Raw genomic sequence first — 8245 nt, forward strand, 5'->3', positions numbered from 1 at the left:
ACTGCATTTTTGTTAGCTGTTTGGGTATTAAGAGTGTCAACAAGGATTCCGGGTGGTTTTACCCTGAAATGTTTCAAACCCTGTTTTTCGCAAAGAGAGACAACTCTTAGCGCCTTACTATCTTGCGTGCTGTAAACGTTTGATTATATTGTATACTAATCGTATCGGGAAAACAAAATTGAACACCAGCAGCCGAACAAAAATATCTGTCGTGTTGTACTAACTTGTAGAACGTGTAGAAAAGCATGTCGTTATTATTTAAAATATGTTCGTGATAATTAGCCACAGCTGTAACACGGTAACTGATAAAGCAATGTTATATTCTAGCATTAGCTTTTAATACGCCAAAAACTACAATCATGCACATTTTTTGGCAAAACGTGCTCATGAAATTTTCCAATAAACAGTAAAAGTAAAATTTACCCAATTGTGGTATTCCATAATGAATTCAAGACTTAACAAATTTAATTAGTGAGGAGTGTTGAAGAAAATTTCGTCAAGTCTCATCCGCAGTTTGTATTTTCGTACAACCAGTCGAGCAAGTCACGTGACATTTCGTACATCCCGGCAAATTATGTATTTTTCCCCGCAAATGACACGGTGTACTTGGTATGTATTGGCTATTGACCAATCAAAACGCATGGAATTGATCTAAAAGGTAATAAATAGCGGATATTTCATGTTTTTATCAAATATGATTTATATCTCATTGAGTGAAGTTTGCAATCATATCTCACGAGTCGCGTTTGCGCGACGAGTGTGATATGATTGCAAACTTCATGAGATGAGATATAAATCATATTTGATAAAAAAACATGAAATTTTCTATTATTATATAACTTTTGTCAATTTACCTATATTTTTAAAATGCCAGCAGCAAAATAGTTCTGGCTTTCTTACAGTGAAGACAACACTTTCTACATTGACGATAACACATTTTGGAGTGAAATAGTGAAATTTTAACACTAAAAGGTGTTATCGTCACTGTGACTGATAACACTTTTATTTCACTGATATTTTAAGATATTTCACTAAATGTTATATAATAAATGCTATTCTTGACACATACTCGAAATGTTCTATATACAAATATCTTGTTGATAATTTATGTTTGCAGTAGTATTTACAAAAATCTATAGCTTCGAAGTATAAAGACATCTTATGCACACAACCTTGCTATAGAAACGGGCAGATTTAATAATACTGAAAGATCAGAAAGACTGTAATGTGTGTTGGGCGGGATTTAGCTGTCGGTCGAGTGCTCGCTTGAGGTACTTGCATCACAGGATGGAATCACCTCGGTGGATCCATTCAACTGACTGGATTTTTTTGTCGTTCCATCCAGTGGATCACAACTGGTCAAAGGCCGTGGTATGTGCTTTCCTGTTTGTGGGAAAGTGCATATAAAAGATCCCTTGCTGCATTATGACAATGTAGCGGGTTTCCTCTTTTGACTACGAATCAGAATTACCAAATGTTTGGCATCTAATAGCCGATGATTAATTAATCAATGTGTTCTAGTGGTGTCGTTAAACAAAACAAACTTTTTCTGTAATTTATGCAACATGCATGCAGTTGAAGATGAGTTCCACGTCATATTAGTTCATCCATTGTGTTGTGGTCGGTGAGAAAGATATATTAAACTATATGAATTATTACACCAGACTATTCTTCAACTAATGCAATTACTGTCCATTAATACATAACGTATAGCAGTTAACAACTTTGTGTAAATATTTATTAGCAACAACAACTCGGAGAATTTATATTTATAATAGATCTACGTATCATTCTCCACAATGTACTGCAATGTATCACTATGTGATAAATATATAACTACATTGTGGATTATGGTTAATGTATTATGCGTTTGTATAATTATGTCATAAACTATGGGTAATGTATTATGTGTATGTATAATTATGTGATATCTAACACCCACACCTTGTTTCCCAATATGTACACTGATTATTATTATATTAACCAGATAACAGAAATTATTACACAAGCGCGTGTGTGTCATACTGATTTTAAGAAACGAGTGTCAGGATTTTTGTATTGCCCGAGCGAAAGCGAGTTTATCATACCGTTCATAATACCTCGTTCATTCGGTGCTATGCATGCTATCATTTCAAGTATTGTAAATCTCAAAAAAAATAATATCGGAAACAAAATTGTTTTCAGTTATATATTACACTGTTAACTTAGACGTAGTCCAATTGTAAAGCGTTCGCCCGATGTGTGGTCAGTGTCGGATCGATCCCCGTCGGTGGATCCATTGGGCTATTTCTCGTACCACGACTGGTATATCAAAGACCGTGGTATCTGCTATCCTGGTATGGATCAAAATTTAATGCTATTCTGGGGCCAATTTCACAAAACATCGTAAGTTTACGTCTGCTACTAGCAGTTATACCGGCGCCGTGCTTTTGCACGTGTTTGGCATCAATTTCATGCAGAAAATTACATCATTACGGAAGTATTTTAAAGACAAAAGAAAATGAAATATGTGTTCTTCTAACTATAGTTGTTGAACTATAATAGTAATTAAATAAGAATTGTGGTTTAGTCGTAGATTTACGTTTACGTGCAAAACTAGGCTTACGATGTTTTGTGAAATTAGGGCCCAGATGTTTTCCACCGTTCTGGACAGCTATCTTTATTTTAGATTTGTTATCTTTCTTAGCCTGAGGGACACTGGGGTCAGGCACCCCAGAACTCTACCTATTTGACCTATTTGACATGCTATTTAATAAAACCTGATTGACCAATTGCGAGATGTCTTTTTGTTTATGTATACCTTTTTGTAATGTTTTAGCTTTTACAGCCTGCTTTTATGCTTTTTTAATATGAGAACGTTTTTTATATTTTAGCTCATCATACTGCCATGTCAAATCAGTGTTAGTGGCCACACTCTTGTTGAAAACTTTAATAGCAGCAGACGACTTATCCTTCAGAGCTGGCATTACAATATCCACGAATTTCCTTCCTTCAGTAAAAGAGACCTGTTTCTCAACTTTCACCTATTGAACACTTTTTTTCCATTTTCGACACTCACTCGAGTATGCAAAGTGATTATCATTGGAGTTAACACATGTGACATCAAGTATACACGCGTTACTGTCGTGGTCAAACTGACCACAACGAGCACGACCACGACATGAATTCTGACCATGGCCAAACTTCTGGTACTTCTCGAGGGGTTAGGAATTTAAGACTCAACAGGTATGTTGAGATATCCGTCTTAATCGATGCTGGTAGGGTTGGTTTGTTAAAAGTCAAAATGAAAATATTCTTCAGATTCGACGAATCATCCTTTCAACTGATTTAACATCTTGTGATGACAAACTGTAACAGATTTCTTCATCACCAATACACTCTAGATCTCTGGACCGAATAACGTCCTTAGCAGAATTTATGAAAGAATGGATTCCTCATCAGATATTGAGATGATGATTTGTTTTTACTCATCACTAGGTCTATTGTGATTCATCAACCATAGCCCCACCCACCACCGAGTCCAATAAGGGGACCAGCAGACAGCCATGCCAGGGATACATAATTAATATAGACAGACAATAACACACACACACACACACACACACACACACACACACACACACACACACACAATAAATCACCTGATTGGCTCTAGTCACTGCCACAAGAACAACAAATACAAACAGCCTCCCTGATCCCCGTCTGACTGAAATATTTCTGTGCCAAAGTAATGTATTGCCAGAAAACATACCTGTAGATATGTCCCAAGTCAACCACCAGTATCACATCATCCAATATTACGGAATGTACCTCACGGCAAACAAGGTACCCCAAAAAGGGAGTTGTGCTGTATTGGCCATTCTCAAAGAGAATGTTACACCACTTTACCACAATGAGTTTACAGCACGAGCAGGGGTTTACTGGAGTAGAACTAAGGCGAAGTCTGAGTCAATTCCAGATGTTTTTCCTTTTTCAGAGTTCACTCTATAAACCAATTGCTCTGTGTGTATCTGGGACCGGAGGTAACACGATTAAAACCCTATTTTGCAGAGTTAAAATGTGGGCCATTGTCATTGAGTTTGGATTAGTAATCAGATATTATCAAGTATTCGTAACCATCAAATTTGAACAGGTCTGTACCTACTGTTTGCCACTGTCTCTGTGGTATGTCGTGAGGAATGACTGTTTCGTGTGCTTAACTTTTCTGGTTCTCTTGGTAAATACTGCATTGCGCAGTGATGCATACAAGAATGGTCAGTCGTGTCGTATTGCTTTTGGTACCTGTTTGACACTTTCCAGACAGCACTTTGTGACTATGACCTTCGTTTTGAGCAATTCTTCGTCTTGCTCTGAACTAATCTGCATCTGCGACAATCTCTCAGTTCAAAAATGAAAAGTGTGGAGAGATGTATCCATATCAATCTGTGGTCATGGTCGAGGCTTCATCCTCGACATTGTATCAGCCAATACCATTTATCAACCTGGCTGCTATTTGATCTCAAAATCATACGGCTGAATGTGAGAGTCTCATACAAATCATACGTTGTTGCCTGGGTGGAACGTTGAACAAATTCTTATGTTGTATGTTGCTTTAGATCAGACTCCAAACGTGTGATCCATATATGTTAGTATAGAAACGAGTGCATCCGAGCTCAACTGCTAATAGCCCCCACTCTATGTTAGCGTATCGTTTCCCAAAATCTGTTAATGCTTTACTTGTCCATTTCATGGAAGCGTCTTCTTGGATAGTTGATGGTTATCGTGGATTGAAAAACGTCAGTTTGCATTCTTCACAGATCAATGACTTTTGGAAAGCATCTTCATGAGATTTCGACCATATCCAGTCAGTCTTTCGTGACGAGATTCCAGAGACTATAAATGTGTTTTGGTAGGTTTTGGATTAATATGAATGTAGCCATGTATCGTAAGATTCCAAGGAACTGTTGTAACTCATTTACACCAGTTTAAAATGGTAACAGTGTTACTTTGATGCAGAAAGTGTTAATGTCATATTTGTCAATATTGAAAATGAACCAGTATTTCTGTAAAACTCATCAGTTTCCACAGATTGTTATCGTGTTTTTCATCCAAGCATTGTTCGAGAATCATATCCATCTTTTCTGGGAATATGTCTTATGAAACCTTCAGTCCAAATGGTAGTCTGAGATATTTATACCTTCCAAACGAAGTTTTGAAAGTTGCAAGATAGATGGATTCACTATCTAAGACGATACTATAGTAATAATCCCTGGCATTAAGTTTGCTGAAAACATGAGCTCCAAAGAATTTGTGTGCGATTTCCTCAAAAGTAGATGTTTTGTGAACTGTTTTCTAAATAGTTTTCTTCAAGATTTCTTTCTACTAGATTCTAATGATGATACCCAGTCAGTTGGTTCTTCTACTTTCGTACTTAACGAAAGTTTCTCCTTATTGTCATGCTCAGTTTTGAGTTTGTTTGTCAAGTGCATTGGGTATCTTCTGGATGGCTGTACCACTGGTTCTGGATCTGACTTCAGAGTAATATGAAACTCCAGGTAATGTTCCAATTCCCTTATATCTGTTGGGGTAGATCTACTGTGCAAGCAGGTCTTCTTTGGTGTCGATGCGAGGTGTCGTGGATTTTAATGACTTGGGGATATTATTGGATTCTTTAATGTAACAGTCATCCCTCTTGTATATGGTAATCCCAATATGACTAGTCCTTCACTCAGCTATGGATAATTCTTCATCGTGCCATTTGCTGTCTGCAAATTTACATGATAATGTGATGCTACCATATTGTTGTATAATTGTGTCACTGTTGGCAACAAAGGTTGTGTGACTTGGTTTGGTGGATTTTGGTTTCGGAAATCCTTCATCATTCTGAAGAACATGCATATGAAAACAAGCAAGTTACCTTGAGCTACTGGGTCAACTTTAGTCTTCAGACAATGAGGTCCACGCCTGTTTTTCAGCTTAATGTCGATTGTAGGAAATATTTCATTTTGTGTGTCATTGCTTTCAACACCTTCTACCATTTTTAATATTTCAAATTTATTCATTTTGATGGTACAACACTCGTTTGATGAGTGGTCGGTTTGGGATCAATCCCCGTGAGTAGGCCCATTGATCTGTTTCTCGCTCCAGCCAGTGCATCAAAGGCCGTGGTATGTACTATCCTGTTTATAGGATGGTGCATATAAATGATCCCTTGCTGCTAATCGAAAAGAGTAGGCCATGAAGTGGCGACAGCAGGTTTCCTCACTCAATATCTGTGTGGTCCTTAACCATATGTCTGATGCCATATAACCGTAAATAATATGTGTTGAGTGCGTCGTTAAATAAACCATTTCCTTCCTTTTGAAAGTATTAGCCATATCATCCTGACTTACTTCATGATTCTTATTCTTCATGGACTCATTCCACTTATGTATCCATTAGCTCTGGGTCGCTGGTTTAATCCTGATCTAAAATTATCTCGGGCTTTGGTTTCCTGTCTTTTCCTTGCCCCAATCTGCTGTGTCATACTGATTTCCAATGACCTATTTTGCCACACGTAGAACACTTTGTTCCTGAAGCAGGACACTTATCACGTGCCGTTTGTGGATGATTAAGACGAGAATACGTGACAATACTTGCAATTGTGAGTTTTATCATTTCCAGTGTCAGCCTGTCTATGGATGCTGGAATGTATTAGTATGTACTGTGTGATTCCAAATTCTGTTGAATTGTGCCATGTGGACAACATTAGCTTCATATGTCCTAGATATAAGTGCGGTTTTCAACTGCAGTTTTTCATCTTATGGCTTCTATTATTCGTTCATCTGACATTGTCTCATCCCGGAATCTGCACCAAATGAAAAATTCATCAACTGTTTCGTCTTCACGCTGTTTATATGTCTGGTAATCGAATCTGTGGACCCAGAAGTTCTCTGGCAGTTCGATTTGCTGTGGGAATTTATCCCAAATGTTTGCAGGATGTTTTAGTTCCTCTTCAGTAAGCCCCCATGTATTAAACATGCAAAGACCTTCCCTTTCAGACCAAAGAATTATATAGTTATCATGATCGTTAAGCTTAACCTTCTTCACTTTGAACCATATTGAAGCAAGTTGTTTGAACACTCTTAGTTTAACATCCTGTGATTGATCCTGACTTATCCAGTCCATAGTAGGATTCATTAGAGAATCTGTCAATTTGTAGCTGGATACCTACAATTATTAGTTTTGCACTACACAAATATTTGTTTTAACAGGATAAGGAATGTGTTCGCACATACTTGTAAACATGTAAACACTGACACTGTCGTTTATATAATGTGCACACATATAACTTTTTCAAGTCCAGTGAATTGTTTGTAAGAACGTTTTCGCACCAATCCTCATTTCATGTAGTGTTCTTTTATTTATAAAATTGTTATACCTCCAAAAAACGTATGCTATTTGTATAGGCAACATTCATTGACTTGAAGACAAGGTTTTATTGAGTACTGGTTACATAACAGACAACCAGCATCCATAACGCGACCTTCACACACCCTCACTGTAGCCTATACATCCGATACTGTTTGTTGTGTTTCTTGACTAGTCACTGTTATCCTGATTTTCGTTTAATTCAGGCACAATTCAGCCTTCCACACCAATCTCCACCCCACCCTACAAAATAGAAGCCCGTAGGCCTACGCCGTAATGCTGTTAGCTTAAATCCATTTCAACATTCCATATCTTGTATGTAATACAAAATCGTATTCTGGATACAAGTCCAGTTTATAATATCTATGAATAAAGTTAGGTAATGGCGAGGTTTGAGTTTAATTTATGAATCTTTATCGACCACCATTGGTCATAGATATAATATTGGCGACGAGGATAAACAAGGATAAATAGTCTGTCGAAAAAAATGTCATTTAATAATCGGCCAATGTTACAAACATTTGATGCATTTCTAGATGGCAGTACTGGTGTAAGGTGGAAGCGATGGCTGGACAGATTTAAAAACGAGGATAAACAGTCTGTCAAGAAAACTGTCATTTAATAATCGGCCAACGTTACAAATGTTTGATACATTTCTAGATGGCAGTACTGGTGTAAGGTGGAAGCGATGGCTGGACAGATTTAAAAGCATAGCCATTGCGATGAACACAACGGGTAATGCTCAGATGCATGCAATGTTGCTCCACTACGAAGGTCAGGCATTGTGTATTTTTACAATGTTACAAGATACTGGCCAACCTGATGATTATACAGCTGCAAAAAAAATGCCATAATG

Source organism: Gigantopelta aegis, chromosome 10 (genome assembly GCF_016097555.1).
Source record: "Gigantopelta aegis isolate Gae_Host chromosome 10, Gae_host_genome, whole genome shotgun sequence".
NCBI classification, from domain to species: domain Eukaryota; kingdom Metazoa; phylum Mollusca; class Gastropoda; order Neomphalida; family Peltospiridae; genus Gigantopelta; species Gigantopelta aegis.